Source organism: Hakea prostrata, chromosome 2, assembly GCF_041222555.1.
Source record: "Hakea prostrata isolate BN-2017 chromosome 2, UWA_Hpros_2, whole genome shotgun sequence".
Classification (NCBI taxonomy): domain Eukaryota; kingdom Viridiplantae; phylum Streptophyta; class Magnoliopsida; order Proteales; family Proteaceae; genus Hakea; species Hakea prostrata.
The window spans coordinates 3,299,535-3,315,611 of NC_142601.1; the positions used below are offsets into that span (position 1 = coordinate 3,299,535).

The following is a 16,077-nucleotide window of genomic DNA, read 5'->3' on the forward strand; positions in this document are numbered from 1 at the left end:
GATAAAGATGCTCGTACAGCTCCAACACTACATTGTGATCGTGATACACCCAAAGTCTATCAGATGCAGAAATATGAAGAGAAAGGGAGAACAGAGGAGAACTTCAGAGAAGAAGGAGGGATGAGGATAAAATTTCTTTGTTAATTTGCTCTTTCACTCTCAAGGTATTTATAATCGCTCAATTACAATATCCTCGCCTCTCAACCGTGAGATCGATTAACCCCTAGAAAATATTCATCCCACAAACCTGTCTCTCGTTGTCATAGGATTTCCATTCACGCTTTTATTCTGATATTTCCCCTTTGCTTTTACAGCGCATAATCAGTTAGGCGATTTGGCATCTGGCGTGCTCTGGTGCTGATACGCAGCACTTCAGTTGTGATCTTCTGCCCCTGTCCTGCTGTAACTGAATTTGGGTTAGTTGGAAGTGGTCCTGGAGGTGGTCCTGGCACAGCCGAAGCCTGCTCTGCTGCAACTTGCTCTCCCTCAGGAAGCTCAGAATTTCGGTTCGTATCAGATCGTTTGATAAATGCGAACGCTCAAAGAAGCAATACAGAGGGATAGCTCTATTGTCAAGTTCTCGCTTGAAGCCTTGAACAGGTAGCACAGGTTTAATGTTGTAAGTTGTAACTCAAGTGAACATATCTCTCTTTTTGAAATTGTTTCGATTTGATTCACACTGATATTCACAGTGGTCATCTTCTTGCATATTTTCACCCAAAAAAAAAAATAAAAATTTTTTTGCATATGATTCAGAAATAGGGTCCTCGTCGGGCAGTCTATGGTGCAAGTTGGGTATGTAAAGTTTTGTGAATTTGCAGTCCTAAAATCCATATGTTTCTTACCAACTGAGCAATCTTGTGTCGTGTTTATTAATGGAAATGATGAAGGGCATACCCAGTTCGTGATGTTTTCTACTGCAGAATCAGGGGAGGTTATAATATATGCAGCTTTACCCCTGTTTTTGTAGAGAAGTTGTTTCTTAACTTAAACCATGATCGCCTACTAGAGCATTTTTCATTGTTGTCCAATGTAAGAGCAGTTTCACCTCTTCGGCTTCTCTAGCAGAATAGAAACAATTAGAGATGGCCTCCTCTTAGCTAACTCGATTGGCATTTTCAAATTGCTGTTGAAATCGGATTGCCAATCAGTGGTTTTGGCTCTTCAAGGGCATGATACTTCTTTAGATTGATTATGTAAAGGACTTGTTTTAGAGATTTGAAACTTAGTTTATAGTTTTCAACAAAGTTATTTTTCAGTAGACTGTCTTGTTCATGGGGCTTGTTTCTTTCGTTTGTTTCATGTTTGGTGCAACACGACACCCCCCAACGACACAATAAAACCATTTAATCGACGATATATCGCCGATTTCTCGGTGATATATCGTCCAAATGTCAAATTTTTTGAGCAAATCGGCAATAAACCTCTACAATGACAATGGTAGCCTCTCCATCGAGTCTGGATTCCACTTTTGGTGTTGACGAGCTTACCTACGAAATTGTCTCCATTCTTGAAAACAAATTCCTCTCCGGCTACAAAGATCTGAGCCTTTGTATCTCTGAAAAACAAAAAGTTCTAGTTCAAACGCTGAAATTTGGCAATTTTAATGTCACCGGAAAAGTCAGAATTCTCTCCATTGACAGCTGCGGTGCTACTGACAGCATCCTAGCAGGCAAATCTCTCGTTCCTCTTGAAGCCTATATGCATAAGAAATCTGGGCAATACTAAAGCTTGAATCTCGAACATTCTCTTGAATGGTTTTGGCATTCTTAGTCATATCTTCGATGAAGTTAAGCACCTTCGCATGCTCCTCGCAGGTAGCAGTGCCCAGCAGCATCGACAAAGGTGTGACTATAGCCATCAACGTGCAAAGAAGGCAAGAGTAGAGGAGTGATGGAGAGTGGTAAGGGCAGAGTTGTGGGTTTACTTTGATGTGGTTGCTGGCTCAGGCACCGCGGAATTCTAGCAGCCTTGCTATTCACCTGAGGTAAATTCAAAAAGTTGCCCGACATGTCGACCTATGTCGCCAGGCACCAACACAGCGACATAGGTCGGCATGTTGGACCTAGATTCCACTCATGTTCGTTGTAAATGACCATGACCACCTGCTGTGTTGTTGGTTTAAGGAAGGACAGGTGTAAAGTCACAAAATGAACTGATATTTTTATAATTATATGATACCCCAGGAGGTGGGTGTAATTTATTGATAGATTGTTTTACTTTTGCAAGAGTTAAGAGTTAAGACATGTCTTACGGCATCTACCTGCGGCTTTGTTAGATTTTGATGAATCAATTTAAAACCTAAAAAGAAAGAAATTCAGTGTCATGCAGAGATTGACATTACACAGCGTCCGCATGTTGCCGGTTGCTGGTTTTGATATAAAAAGATTTGAACTGGGTGATTTCAACTGAACCAGCTTTATCGACCTTGTCACTAATCTCACTAGTTTCGCGCAGCAACTGATGAAGAAACCTGATCTCTTCTGCAAATTAAGCTTCTAGCAGTTCCCATTATCAAACAATACCAGTGGATGCTTCAGTGCAAGACAGCAGAGTGAAAGGCGTGCAAGGGTTAGATCTTAATCTCAATGAGTATCTGATCTGATCTGATCTGATCTCCAATTATGAGACTCCTTAATGTCCCTCCTTCGAAAAGAAACGCTCGGCAATGGAGGCTTCTCCATCTCGTCTACGCTGCTTTCTTCGCTGTGGTGTTTGTCTACTTCTTCTTCGCATTTACCCCACTTGGTGACACCCTTGCTGCTTCTGGAAAACAGAGTCTCGTGCTCGCTACCGGTGATCCCATTCAGAGACACAAGCTAGTGGCCTTCGTCGAAGCTGGGCAGCCCAAAATCCAGGCATGCAAGCCTGAGGCAGTTGATCACATGCCTTGTGAAGATCCTAAGAGAAACAGTCAACTCAGCCGAGTGATGAATTTCTACAGAGAGCGTCAATGCCCCTTGCCCGAAGAGACTCCGCTCTGCTTGATTCCTCCTCCACCAGGCTACCGGATCCCTGTTCAGTGGCCCGAGAGCTTGCACAATGTATATATTTCGATTGCCCATTTTACATTTTTAATTAAAATTTGATTGCTCCCCACAATGACTGCACAGAGGATCCCTAATTTGAACATTGGATACTTGCGATAAGGCAGCAAATGTTTGATTGCTCGTCTCCTAGCTAGTGAATTTTCCCCCCTATATCTTTAGCTAATGAGAGATAAATTCTGCACTTATCAGATGGTTATCTTCCTCCCTTCTTCTCCTAGTAATAGATAATGTTAATTGTCTATGTTAATCTATCGAGGGTGTCTAGATTCTTCAGTTCTTGAAGCTTAAGCACTGTTTTCTGATATGCAGATATGGTACAGCAACATGCCTCACAGTAAAATAGCAGACAGGAAGGGCCACCAGGGCTGGATGAAGAAAGAAGGTCCATACTTTGTCTTCCCAGGGGGTGGCACAATGTTTCCTGATGGGGCTGTACAATACATTGAAAAACTTGGGCACCACATTCCTTTTAGCGGAGGAATTCTGAGGACAGCCCTAGACATGGGATGTGGGGTAATAGTTAGCTACTTGTCATAGTTCTAAATTTATTGGTACTTGTATTTAGAAGGAACACAAATGTAGACAGAAAATAGTTGACTTGGTTCTCATGTAGGTTGCAAGCTTTGGGGGTTACCTTATGAAGGAAGATATTTTAACCCTCTCATTCGCTCCAAGAGATTCCCATAAAGCACAGATACAGTTTGTTCTAGAAAGGGGACTCCCAGCATTTGTTCTAATGCTGGGGACTCGTAGATTGCCTTTTCCTCTGCATTCCTTTGATTTGATACATTGCTCTCGTTGTTTGATCCCATTTACTGCCTATAGTAAGTTCTTTACTCCTTCCTAGCGTATGCTGTTTTATTTCTGATTTTCTTTTGGTATTTATTTCAGTAAAAGGAGACTCTTGATTTGCAGATGGAACATATTTTCTTGAAGTGGATCGACTACTTCGACCAGGTGGGTATTTTGTTGTCTCTGGACCCCCAGTACAATGGCCTAAACAACAAAAAGAATGGGAGGATCTGCAGGCCGTAGCCAGATCCTTGTGTTATGAGCTGATTGTTGTGGATGGGAACACTGTTATCTGGAAAAAGCCTTCAAGTGATTCGTGTGTTTCCAATACAAAATGAAGTTGGGCTTGAATTTTGCGATGGCTCAGATGACCCAAGCTATGCATGGTAAGCTTTGCAAAATTTGCTTTCTAGTTTTTCAGTTCAGACTAATTCTTAGGCACAGAAGCCTTCAACTTGAGATATGACAGTCTCATTTCAGAATTCCATCTTGTTCCCACTTCCATCCATGATAAACTTAATCCCAGGCCTTACAAAATATTAAATTAGTGTTAAGAGAAGATTAAATTTCCCTGTATGTAAATTTGGTGCTGCCTGTTGCTTCTGGTAGGAGTCTAGTTCTAAAAGGAGACTAGAATCACAGGGCTATGCTGAACGAGAATCAAGAGGTTTCTATTTCTTGTGGCAGGGGTCACCCTAATGGGAACTCACGTCTTTGTCGAGTATCCTATTTAAGGGGTTGAACAAACTCTGGAAAACCTCTTCAAGCTAGAATTGGAGTTAAGGCAGATATTGAAATTGAAAGTTTCCAAAGAATAATTTTAGTGGCCAGTTAAAACTACCAATAGATCTCAGAAAGCAGAAACTAAATTAATAGATACTGATGCTGGATTAAAACTCACCAATCAGAAGTGGAAACAACAGACGTTTGTAATAGGCAGAACAACCAGAATAGCGCCTATAGGAGGATGGATTAATAACTCAAATCCCAGAAACAGTGCATGCAGAGCCCTGCAGAATCAGTAGATGATATCAAGAAGATCTTAGTATCTCTAAACAAAGAGAATCAATTGACAGATCTGAAACATGAAACTGAGATCAGCCGTCTGGAGAAAGAAAAAAATTCGCATAGAAATTCACTTAACAGTTTCATTGCCAAATAAACAAGCAGCTTCAGAAAAGAGACTGATCTTACCAGCAGCAGGATATGGAAACCAGGAAGCTAATTTTTAAAGATCTAGGAGGGAAAAGCATTTATCAGGTCTCTCACGTAACAGTGAAAAAATAAATCCACCGGTTCAAGTATTGGCATCTCACTATAATTTCCCCCTATTGCATTCCATTGTAGAGCAGTTTTAAATTTCAGAAGACCATGCCCTTCTCTCACAAAACTCAAAAGTTTGAGGCCAGATTATTTCTAAAGTCAATGGCAGTGGGTATGAACGCAGATCTGTATTTAACGTCATTGAAACATGCAAAATTTAAGATCCCTATATACGGTGGGGAAAATTCCTTTCATCTTTAGTCTTCGGAAAAAATAAACTATCCTAGAATGTTCTTATAGATGCTAAAATCGGGTTTATTGAATTGACGAAGTAGGACAGAATAATTAAAACATATATATAAAGCCCATGCCCATAGAATTCAATAGGAGCTCATAAGTAATCCTATTAATTCATTCTTGGTTCACCTTGTTTTGCTGCTAGACATCTTGTTAATTTGAACTAGATTAGGTTCCATCTTCCCCCTCTGAAAAACAGTAATTAATAAATAAAAGAAAAAAAGAACAAGAGCAAGAGGGTAAAAGTTTTGTCTCGAATTAACCCATATAGAGAATTCATTCTCTTGTAACTTGCTAAAATTCTGTGATTCACCCCATCTCCCAAGACTGCACTATTTGGCTCCCCTCCTCTACTGGCACCTTCTCCTTTTCCTATATTTGGAACCTTGCCCGAACCCACCAGCCACCCAATTACCGAGTACATACCCTGCTTTGGTCAAAAGGTCACATTCCCCGCCATTCCCTCATTGTCTGGAGAGCCTTCAACCTGTCTCCCTACCAATCATTCCTCATTCATAGACACCTCTTTGTCAACCCAAACTGCTTCTTTTGTTAGAATGGCCTAGAAGCCATTGACCACCTTTTTGTTGCCTGCCCTTTCTCCCATTCTTTTTAGGGGAAAGCCATAACCTCCATTTGGCCCCACTCTAGATCCTCCTTTGGTTTCTCCAAAGACTTGTCCTGGTTTTGAGATCCATCTCTGCCCCTGACATGGTTGGCTTGTTGGTTTTTGGTGCTGTGATCTCTCATTTATGGTGGGAACCGAATCTTAGGAGATGGACCTCCAATTCCAGATCTCTAGACTGGATAGAAGGCCATCTGCTTTATTGTTTCTGCTAGGCTTTAAATGCTTCCCCCCAGTTTTGGATACCCCAAGGCATAGAGTGGTTGTTGTTACCTAGGGTCTGGGCTCCCCCTTACTGCCGCCTAGTCGGTTGTAATCTCCCCCCCCCCTCCTTGTGCATTCCTTTTTCTCCCCCTTGAGGGCTTGGTAATCAATTTCTTTATTGATCCCCCCCCCCCCCCCCCAAAAAAAAAAAAAAAAAAAAAAAGTTGTGATTTAGAGGAAAATATGATATAGGAACTTGATCTCTTTCTACTTGGAACTTCTGGAAACTTACATGATCATTGCAAAGCTTAGAAAAAGATCAAAGAAATGAATCAAATCATTGATATTTCCAATTTGATTCACCGTAGTTCCTAGAATGTTAAAGAAGGGGAAACACGGTGCTGAAGGCTTCCACACAAGCAGAATTCTGGGAATTTTAATTATATAAATTTAATGTTTTTCATAGTTCACAAGGCTCACTTGAACTATTACACAAAAAAGAGTTCTATCAGAAATGCTAATATTCTTATTTTGAGTCTCATAATGACATCAGTGCAACTTAAAAATAACAATAGAGATTGATCAGAGTTCTGGTACACGTCATATGGAACAGTAGTTCTATCAATTTGAGCAAAGTCATCTACTGTTTCATGCATGGGTTGGAGTTCAAAAGGGAATAGTTCCTTTGATTGCAGTAAGAGGGGCTGCTCTGCGTTTAATTTTCTTAATCTTGACTATTTGGGCAAGGGCTCAATCTAGGTGGAAATGCTTCATAACATCAGCGGTTTTGCAGGTACTTCAAACTGAAGAATTGTGTAAGTAAGATGGCTTCCCTCAAGGGCGAACATGCTGTTGGGAGTATTCCCTTTTGGCCAGAAAGGCTAACTACGCCTCCTTCAAGGGCTAGATTGGAGAAAAATGGGAATGAAGTATTTGAAGCTGATACACGACTTTGGGCCATAAGGGTTGCATACTATAAGAAGTCACTCGACTTGAAACTTGGGAGCCCAGCTATCCGCAACATCATGGACATGAATGCCTTTTTTGGAGGTTTTGCAGCTGCATTATTGTCTGATCCAGTATGGGTGATGAATGTTGTTCCTCCTCGCAACTCATCAGCTTTGGGTGTGATTTATGATAGAGGGTTAATTGGAGTCTACCATGATTGGTATGTTCCTAGTTCAAAATCCCTATTTCCTACTCTGAAGTATAGTAGTTTGTCGAGCAGGGTGCTTAAATGCAGTACTGTATCAAGAACTAAAGAATTTCCACAAATCAATAATTGAACTGGACATGAATCAAAGTGACTTGGAAGACTGTTGGGAAATGATGTTTGAATTCAAATTCCTTTGTATTCTACATATAGCAATCACTGTGCTTCTTATTCATATGACAATCAATATGTTACTTGTTGCCTCCTTTTGAAGCTATGAAGTTGTTTAGTTATGGATATTGAACGGATGTGCTAATAGTTCTCTTATTGCTATTGGCAGGTGTGAACCTTTTTCAACATATCCTCGAACTTATGATTTTATACATGTGTCTGATATCAACTCACTTTTAAGGCATTCCGGTTCCAGAAAGTACAGGTATTGAACCTTTTAACTTTATCTTTGTGTAACAAGCTCCTGCACATTGAAACTTGTATCTATGTGGAGTAGGCTTAAAAAAGTGGTGTGTTCAAGGGATTACTTTTATATATATTCTGTTATGGCCACCCAAAAAAAAAAAAGGTGAACTTGTGCATGATTAATGGTGAAATCCACTTTATCAGTAATTGCCAATTAAATTTAATATGCTAGTGTGCACCCAACACACGAGGCTCCTGCCACTGTGGGGTCTGGGGTAGGCCATAATGTACATGGCCTGACCCCTGTTTCAAGGGAGGCTCTTTCTTGAGTCTCAAACCTGTGATCACTTGGTCATGACGGAGCAACCCTACCATGCACAGAGGTGTTGGTAATTACTGGTGTAAATAGACCATAGGATGGTACTAAAGTACAGGACAATAATCAGCTTGAAGAACTTGAAAATAATAGATATGGACTCAACAAATCAAGGCTAGATGAAGCAACTGATTACTTGGTTTTGTTGGACTTCCATTTCACCAGGTATCAAATATGTAAGAGAACGCAAGGAGATCTAGGTATTAATATTTTCTTTGCTTGCTTAAATAGCTGAAACGGAGTATCTTGATATGTAGCACCATAAGAAGTATTTGGGGTGGTTTGAGAATGGATTTTAGAGGTAAATATCGACGCTGTCTTAACCTCACAATTTTGTTTCCTCCTTGTAGGCAGGATATGATCAGTAATTAAGAGAATATGTGTAATTGAAAAAAATATTCCATCAATGTTATTATTATTTTAACTATTGTATTTACAGAAAATGTTCAGTGTTGATTATTGCCTTAATTCTGAAATTATATATCCACAGTAGGACGTTCCTTTTCAGCCTCTAGTAATTATGCAATCTACTGTAATTGGGGCAATGAACAATGTCTTCAATGTTGCCAATAACAAATTCATGGGCAATGTAATTTTGAGGTTTCAATTTGTTATGCATGCTTTTGAAAAATGGGATTATTTATTCCTTAATGCAACTTTTAGTCAACTGCAGTGTATAGATTTTAATCATCTTCATATGATCTTGATTTCAGGTGTAGTCTTGTGGACCTAATGGTGGAGATGGACCGGATGTTGCGCCCAAATGGTGAGGTTCTTGTACGAGATACTCCTGAAGTCATTGAAATGTTGGCTCGCATTGCACATGCAATAAGATGGAAAACCACTATTCATGAACCAGAGCCAAAATCTGAAGGGATGCAGAAGATTCTTGTAGCAACCAAGACACTCTGGACTCTACCTTCAGCCTCCTCCTAATACAGCATGTATCCTACAGTATCCCTTTTGGAAGTCCAAGAATGTACATTGATGCAGCTGTCCTTTTGATCTTGTTATGGCTTTCTCTTTTCATGAGATGTAGGAGAGATTCTTAACAACATTTTTGTTTTTTACAAGCTAGTTAGTTATTCATTGTAGAGTATGATTTATTTCTTTTTACCAAATTCAATAGTTTAATGCTAATCAATGGCATGCTTCTATATGTCAAGAGTTCAACTTGGGTTCCCCCATATGTAGAAGCTCCTTGTACTAAAAAGAAAAGGGGAAAAAAACTAAACTTTTTACCAGCTGCCTCCCTTCAGCATGGATATCCAGTGACGAAGGTCACCTCACCTGAGACTGGTTTAAAGATTTAGTTGCAGGAAATCTTGTGAACCTTGCAAATCAAGTTCATCTACCTTGTCATTGTGGAATGACTGTGGGTCTAATCCTAATTGAGTGCATCATGACTGTGGGTCTAATCCTAATTGAGTGCATCAGTACACGGAGGTAGATCCTCCAGCTGTTTCGAACAAAAGCTGCTAGTACATTTGAAAGTAAGAGGTTGTTATTTTCTTTAGTGATCTTTCAATGGTTTAATTTTTTATTTCATTTTTGGCAGGGATTTTATTAAGTAGAAAACCAAGAGAGAAACTTCCTATTAGGTTGGAGAAGTTGAGTTTCCAAAAGGGCATGATGATTTTGAAAGTCTCAAATTTAGAGCCCCCTTTCGCCAGAAGGTGAGCATATGCGGATTTTTATCTTGTCCATTCTGACAAGGAAATGGACCATCCATTTTCGAGTGACATGAGTATATATGTGACTTGAAAGGGTTAAGATAAACTTAAAATAAAATTAAAAAAATTATAGAAAATAATCTTCTAAATCTAACTTAAACCCTTTAATATAACATATAGACAATGTCACTGATACTGAAATCATAAAGTAAATGCGTCTTCAACTACTTAAGATGAAGAGCCCAGTCTAGGTTATGGACAGCTGACTGAAGGCATTAACCAAAGGTTATGCAGTCTAGTTGATGACGATGATGAACACAAGTATCAATAATGTTGCAGCTTGCATAAACCAACCTCGATTGTCAAGCTAGTTCCAAATTGTAGCCATCATTATCAACGGCCAAGCTACTAAAATGATTGCAAGAACATATTTTTAATCACCAATTCTTCTAAATGCACAGGGAAGAAGAAGAAGAAGAAGAAGAAGAAGAGAGCATCAGCTGTTCTTTCAACACGGGAAAATTTGTAGCTTTGCTACAACCTAGAAAAAAAATTACAAGGGAAAAAGTTTCTCCCATTTGTATATTCCTTCCCTGATCAATCTCTGTTTTGCCACAATGCAAGAAACACCCCAGGATCGGAGATAAAAAGGACCACCTAAGTTAAAGAGGGCCGCAGATGCCTTTTAATCAACTTCCCTACAAAGCTATGTTATAACAACAGTAAAGGTAAAAACAACCATGTACAAACCACCCACTGATCTACTACATTTGAAAAAAAATTACACAATTCTAACCCTAGAAACAAAAAGAAGAAGATCCATAATAACATAATTCAACATGAAGGACAAAATACTTCTAGCTTTGTAGGTCGAAGCCGGGAAAAGAATAGGACATATAAAATCTTACCGGAACCAAATTGTTGTTCGAGTTGAATCCCAGTGAAAAGCAGACTCAACATGTTCACAAGCAGATGAATAACACCTGCATGGAGCTAGATACTAGAGAGAAGTCTCCATACTTGCTGTCCATTGACCACTTTTTCCCATTCAAGTCCTCCCAAGTTATCCAGTCTAACAAAGTACAAGAAACACGAAGATTAGTGTTGCTTTATCTCATTTATTTATTTTGGTTACAAAGACAATTCAACACACTTAAAACATAGATTTTATAGCTCATGGAACCTTTTTTGCACTATCATTCATCTTATTCTAGGCTAAAGTACATCCACACTATCATTAGCTATCAAGAGCAAATAATTAAGCAAGTCCAGAACACAAAAACAGTATTACAACGAATCTGTATACACACATAGCCGAAAAAATTAACAAGGGACTCAAATCAGTACCGAGTAATAGAAGCTCATGGCATAAGACCTATATTGGGGCCTGAGGGGGCCATGTCCCCCACCAGTTTTTGAAAATTTTGATTAATTTATTTAATTTTTTCCATTTTTTCTCTTTCCATGTGTGAAATATCACTATTTGACCCCCTCAATATTGAGAACAATTTTTAAAGTTAAAATAATGAGTATAAATGTCATTCCTAATTAAAAACTAACTCCTCAATCCTTATTTATTCTCCCCTCTAATGTCTCATCTTTTCTTCTATTTATTCTCTTATCTTTCTATAAACATTGGTTAAGGAAATTCTTGAAAAAAAAAAATCTTATTAGGTATTCAAAATTTCATTCCCTATATATTCTCTCATCTCTCCTGTGTCTCCTTTTTTCTTCTTATTTATTCTCTTCCTTTCTAGGGTTAAGGGATATTTGGAAAAAAAAAATCTTCTCTACAATTAGGTACTCTTTATTTTTCTCAATTTATTTATCTTTTCTCTTCTTTTTTTTTTTTATTATTTTTATTTGATTTTATATTCTCAGTTTCTTTATTTTTTTTGCAATTTTTGTTATTTGGTTCTGTATTATGAATAAAATGTCTATACTTAGTAAGGTAACTAACTACCATTGGTTGCATCTCATACAAAAAAAGAAAACAAATTGGTTTGCATTTCTAACTTTTCAGGGTTGAAATCATGTTTTTTTTTGTATTGTTGATTTAATTTACTTATATTTTGTGGAGAAAAAAAATCATTATCAATAATTTACTTATTTTTTAAAATATGTATGGGCCCCACAAAATATATGTGTACATATGCCTTAATATAATAAAATAATTCAGAAGTGGGACTCCCAATGGGTCTTATAGGGGTCCACACAATGTGTAGTGAAAAAGCATTAATGCTTCTCCAACATGAATGTTATTTGGACTTTCATTCTTCGACCCCTCAATATTGAATCCTGATTCTACCCCTGACTATGATCATTCTTTATTCTAACCTTTTTATTTTGCTGTTTGCCCATCTCATTATTTTGGTATGGTGAGTTTATCTAGAAGGTAGTTGTATTTCTCCAAGCACAAAAAATTTATTAGTGTATTCTAATTCATTTCTCGTTCCAAATTCTAAATGTCTGATTGCAATAAAACAATGTTCCATGTGTGTAGTGTTGGTGCAAGAAATATGATCTTAGCTCCATGGTTTGCTCCTGATCCAGCCCATGTTCCTGAGACCAAAACAAAGTGAAAGTGGGCCGCCTTTGAAGACGGGAAGCCACCTCCGATGATCAAGTTAGTCTAGGCCAGTAAATCATAAACCCCACTGAGGAGTGAAGACCCCAAGAGATGATGAAAATCATGCTTCTTGAAGGGTTAGAAAGCTTAAGAGTGTAATGGTTGGAATGATCAGAGCTTATCCCGTTCATGCTTGGTGAGGGATTATGTAATGGAGTCATACCTCCAGAGCATAGCCTTTGGATGATCAAGTCAAGAGATGGAAGGGGGAAATGGCTTCTGTACTTTGGGGGCCCAAGGCGCGGCCAAGAAAGTCACCTCAACCGTCAGGGGAGTTACATCAGACAACAACGCCTCAGTTTCACCCCTCTGTTCGATGTGTCGGAGCCCCACGAAAAGGAACCGAGTATGCCGCCATCCCAGGGCTCGAGAGGATCTTCGAGTGTGTAAGGCTTTGACATAGGCAGCAGGCTGCAGGGAAACTGGGCCCACACAATGTGGTTCTTGCCATGTAAAGCATTCTCGCCCTATCACGGATTTGGGCCCTTAGGCCACTTCTCGGCTGGAGAATCCTTGAGGTGACGTCTAGTAGAGGGAAAGCCTAGGCCCAGCAGATGACAGCAGGTGGTCATGGGCTGGCCCAAAACCGGTTCTTTGGGCCATTGGGAGTATGACGATAATATGTAGTAATTTGTTCGTATATTCACAATTTCAAGAGCATGTCTTTAATAGAAAAGAAGATTATTCACATAACCTAGGATTCATATCTAAAGCTACTCAGTTTGAAATAATTTTTTTCAAATATAAAAAGATTAACTAGGACCATAAAATGATAGACATGTATATATATATATATATATATATATATATGATAGAATATACTTTTGGTGAGTTGTATAATTTAAATTCACAAAAAGAAGACATGAAAAATCTATAGCAAAAGAAAGAAAAAAAATGAAATTCTATACTTGGTTGAACTCACCTAATGCCTTGAAATTTAAATTGGTGGTCGGAATTTGAATTCCAATTGTCTGAGTTGTTTTCATGTCAAGTCTGGTGGCCATTGCCACACTAACATTGCTGAACATGATCTATATGATCTGTCAAATATCATACCAACCTTACTTGATTTTTGAGAATGACACAAAGAGAACACTCTTGTTTGAGATGCATGAAATTGGCATTTAACCCACAGGTTGATGGTTAGTATTTTTCCTTCTTTGAATGGGAAATGAAGTAGCAAATGATGAATTCATTTATCTTACAAGTATCTTTGTAGGAACAAGAACAAGTATTGGAGTACTTATTGTCTTAGCAATCAACCTAACTCCATCTCTCATGTCGAGTCCTAACTTTCCAATTTGTGGTCTCCTATTTAGACTAGCTCCTAACTGGAATGAGACCTTTGTCTAGCTTGGCTCTAGATGCATGAACCACACCCTATTGGTTGGAGGGTATGGTTTGGAAGCTATCATTATCTTTATTCTCATCTAAGTATATGCATGCAGATCCTCTGTGTCCAGTTCTGTGTGCGTTAAGTCCATCTAACCATTGGATGGACGACATTTGGACGTACAAATAGCAAAAGGTTCATCCAACATTAGATAGCTGGACACATAAAAAGATGGACGCCGAGGATCTAGATCCCTTGAATATCAATTTTGGGTTGATTGTTCGTTTTTTCTTTTATATTTTACGGGTACCGCATCAGTTGTACACTACTAGAAAATAATTAAAAATGTCCACAAACTTTATGTTTAAAGAGGAATGAAGATTTTTGTGTGATACTATCAAAATTAGGGGTGTAAATGGATAACTGAAATTCGCCTCGGCATCCGTTTAGGGGTATCCGAATCCGTCCAATTACTAATTAATAAGATGCGGATATGATATACCCTTTCTTACCGATTATTATCCGTTCAATAAAATTATCCGATTAAGTTACTAAATTTTATAAATTTTTTACCTGTGATATGTGTCTATTTTTTTAGATTTTCTACAAAAATAACTATTAAAGTTGTTAAATTCTTAAATTTCAAACCTAGCCCTCACAAATAAAATGGTAAAGGTGTAAATAGGTAGTCAAAAATATATATTCAATATGTATTTATGCCCATTTAGAAGAATCTACTTAAGAAAATAACTATTCGATTATCATCTGAATCAGACTAAATTTGTCTGGAAACTGATAGGATATTATCCGAATTCGTTTGAATATAATAAGATGCGAATATAATATTACTACTATCCGACCCGAATCCGATCCGTTTACACCCTTAATCAAAATGTATCTACACCAAATTGGTTTCACTGCTAACCGATGCCCACTTCAATAGACTGCATTAGAAATAGATGTGGGCCCATTTTTTTCTGCCTAGAAGAGTCATGTTCATCATCTAATCTGCTTTGTTACGTGATATATTCTTTCTTTCATTCATTCAAAAGTTGCCGTCAGAGAATTCTCTTCTTGATTAGAAGGAAATGTGATTTGTGGAAGTACATGGTGCATTTATGGAAATCCAAGAGTTACGTGAATGAGGACACTTGAAGAAAATGTTGATTAATTTTCTGTTATGGGTAAGAGAATGAGGATTACTAAAATTAACCAAGACAACTGCCAAACCAAATTGATCAGTTAACATGAATTAACCCTAAATAATGTGGACTAATTCTGAAAATATAACTTATTATAACACAAAGCGCACATGACATAAACAATCCTACAATTATTGTGGATAAGGTGACAACCGACAAAATGAAATGCTAAACATGAATTGATAGGAGAATTTCAAATCATAACACAGACATGTTAATCCTAATTAAGCAAAATAATGCAACATATAATCATAAAGTTTAACTTTTTATGACAATGATGTATAAGATGATTACTAGATATCGTGATGTAATTAGAGTACTAACCAAACGTGGGAGAATATATGTTACACACGTGCTTAAAAGACAAGCTCCAAGCCTTGCAAATTTCAACAGTTTTTTTAGTTTGAAGACTTGCATGTGATGTATTGTTACTTGAGTCTCGATCACCTCTCTGTCAAGGGAGAAGAATTTCCTCTCTTGATGGTTTTGATCCACACAATAGGACGATGGGGCACACAGACATATATATTAGAAGTAAAAATTTAAGTAGATCAACCCCGAGAGGTCGCTCAGTTGGCAAAAGACCAACGCTTCCACATAATAAGAGGTTAGAGTTTAAATCCCCTCGGGACCAGGGGTGAAGCCCCTTTCAATGCGCTGAATTTCTGTCATTTTTTCTGCCTCTGTAATTATAGTTGGTGGATTTGAAAAAATTATACGTCACTTTAAGTAAATATTACTTACTTGACCAAATTGCACTTGTACTCAAAATTCCTCTCTTCTATTAACTTTTTTTACTTAATTGTTAAAGTTCTAAAATACACCCAACTGTATCAGTAATTAAAACTCTTAGTTACCATTCATTAATTTTGTAAGATAAAAAAATAAGTGAAAAAAATAAACAAGTGAGACCCATTGGTGTGGTGGGATATAGGAAATTTTTTTTTTGAATTCAACTCTTACACAAAACATTGTTTTATCTTTTTTTTTTACCCCTTTTCACTATTTTTGAGTCTCACATGTTAATTTTTTCCACACCCAAATTAAACGAATAAATTAGATT

General features: G+C 37.8%; 1 pseudogene across 1 annotated transcript; it reads left to right on the plus strand.

Moving 5' to 3' along the window:
- LOC149023307 (putative pectin methyltransferase QUA3) lies at nucleotides 1-9,532 on the plus strand (annotated as a pseudogene). The gene is made up of 9 exons (XR_016171517.1): nucleotides 1-600; nucleotides 1,818-1,987; nucleotides 2,322-3,044; nucleotides 3,360-3,563; nucleotides 3,664-3,874; nucleotides 3,966-4,228; nucleotides 7,025-7,399; nucleotides 7,725-7,820; nucleotides 8,891-9,532. The product of XR_016171517.1 is annotated as a putative pectin methyltransferase QUA3 (transcript).
- Nucleotides 9,533-16,077: the final 6,545 nt, after the last annotated feature.